The sequence below is a fragment of the Humulus lupulus genome, chromosome 1 (genome assembly GCF_963169125.1).
Source record: "Humulus lupulus chromosome 1, drHumLupu1.1, whole genome shotgun sequence".
NCBI classification, from domain to species: Eukaryota; Viridiplantae; Streptophyta; class Magnoliopsida; order Rosales; family Cannabaceae; genus Humulus; species Humulus lupulus.
In genome coordinates this window covers 293,100,578-293,102,786 of record NC_084793.1, presented here as the reverse complement: position 1 = coordinate 293,102,786, position 2,209 = coordinate 293,100,578, and the positions used below count along the sequence as shown (strand labels likewise).

Here is a 2,209-nt window from a genome sequence, read left to right as displayed (position 1 = left end):
ATATTAGTAGGTAAATGCTAGTCCATTATATTATATTTCGGAACAGAGCTTTACCTACCAATAATATCAGTAGGTAATAATCTTTACCTACGTATATTATGGAGGGAAATTTTTTAACCATTCCCGCTCAATTTTCCCCCCGTTTTTTATTTTTCAGGGAAAAAATTTACAATTCCCGCTCAATTTTTCCTCCCATTTTTGCTTACTTTTTATTTTATATTTTTATAAATGCTTATGTGTAAGCTAATGTGTTATAATATTGATGATGTATTAAATTTGTTGTAATATGTGTCTGCCATGTCGCCTATTTTTTATTTATTTATCAAATTAACAAATATATTATATGTTATATATTATATTTTATAACCCTTTCACGCACCCCTTCCTGTTTCCGTTCCCTGTTCTCTCACAGCCCTGTTCTCTGCCGTTCCGTTCCGTTCTCACAGCCGTTCCGTTGGAGTCCCTGATGTTTTGATCTTCAACAACAATCGCCTCTTCCAGTTCTTCCTCAAGACCGATTCAACTGCAACTGCTGGGTTTACCCAGCTACCGATTAATACAAGGTATCACCCACGACTATAATCAGTTTTTTCTTATTTCAAATCAAAGAAAATAGTTTAGAATTTAAAAGCAAGAACAACTTCTTGTCTGGATCTTGAATCGACAACGATCCAGTCAACAATTTCATTCGAAATCTTGCGAAATGAAAATCGCCAGTATCACTCGCCTGAATTTGATTTCTCACTTGTGTAAGTTTTAAGAGTATATATATATATTTACTGTCACAACGCAAACATAGCTTTTATTATTATTATCATTTAAAAAAAACAGCACAAACAAATTCCAACATGAGAATGTTAAAAACCAGCAAATCAAAAATCTAGGAAAAAGAAGAAACTAACACATGCATCGCCAGGAGGATGATCCGTTTATTGGTTCCCGAGAAATATCAGAAGAAGACAAAATATTCATTCATTGAAAGAAAGCCCAGTTTTTTGATAGAATAACAGTAGGCCCAATCACTAATTGCCTATTTCTCTAAATTAAATTCATTTTCTCAGACGAGCTCAAATCTCTGCAATGGCGACTTGCACTGTGAGTGTGCTCAGGTGACTGGCTCCAGCGACTCTGCTTCATCGACGTGTTGCGTGGTGCTCAGGTGACTTTCTCCGACTTGTTTATAACTTATTGTTCTTATGGTTTTTGTGTGATTTCGATATTGATTTATCGATTGATCATGGGGGAAATTAGGCAAAATCATCGATTGATTGATGATTTGATATCGATTGAATAAAATGGTTTTTTTTTAGATTTTATTCAAGATGCTTTTGTCTTCATGCTATAGATATATGAAGTTATATAAATGCTATATAACATAATATATGAAGAATGAAGTTATATATACATATATATTATGATTCTTCATTTTACAAACAAGATCTTGCTATAATTGAAGTAAAGTTTCCTGATGGTCTATCTATCTATGTCCATATAATGAGGCAGTGATGGTTTTGCAAAGGCATAGCACAACCTAGCTGCTGCAATAGCTTATGCTTTATGATTTTTTATCATAATGCTAAGATGAAATATTGTAGCTGGTATTTTTCGAGATTTGTTCTAATTGTCTCCATAATTGTGTGTGCTTTCTTGTTAATGGATAGCTTTGGAAGAAGGCTATGCTCATCTATTTGAAGAGAAGTGTATAGAATATTACTACCTCTTTATATAAGTTTCAGGTATGACTCTTCAATTTGTATTGTGTAGTTATTGAACATATTTCCTTTAGTCTTTTTGACAGTTAATTTCTTACCAAAGTCGTTGTTTCCTTGCTGCTTCATGACCATTTTTTTCCAATTTAACAATTTTTGTTTTCAATACCATTATATAATTGGGTATTCATGTAAGTTAGGATCTAGGATCTGTAGCATATTTGGCTTTGGATGATTAGTGTCCTGTCTTAAACTGAGACTTCTATCATTGTTGTTTTTGTTCACTTTTTTTTTATCTTTACTTAGTCAAGAAAGACTATAAGACTTGTTCAATATTTTGAAGTCACATAAAGTTCATAAATTACGTATGTATCTTTCTTGTTATTGCTGATTATTGAATTTTGTTTATTTGTCTACTTGTTGTATTCCTTTTACTTTTAATATTTAAAAATTTTAATATTGAATTCTCATTACGTCTCATAATTGACTGGACTTTTGAC

The 2,209-nt window shown here is 32.0% G+C and overlaps 1 long non-coding RNA gene across 1 annotated transcript; it reads left to right on the top strand.

Annotated features, from left to right (window-relative positions):
* Window positions 1–388: 388 nt before the first annotated feature.
* Window positions 389–1,705, top strand: LOC133810133 (uncharacterized). The gene is made up of 3 exons (XR_009881876.1): window positions 389–563; window positions 1,062–1,159; window positions 1,662–1,705. It is a non-coding gene; the product is annotated as an uncharacterized LOC133810133 (long non-coding RNA).
* Window positions 1,706–2,209: the final 504 nt, after the last annotated feature.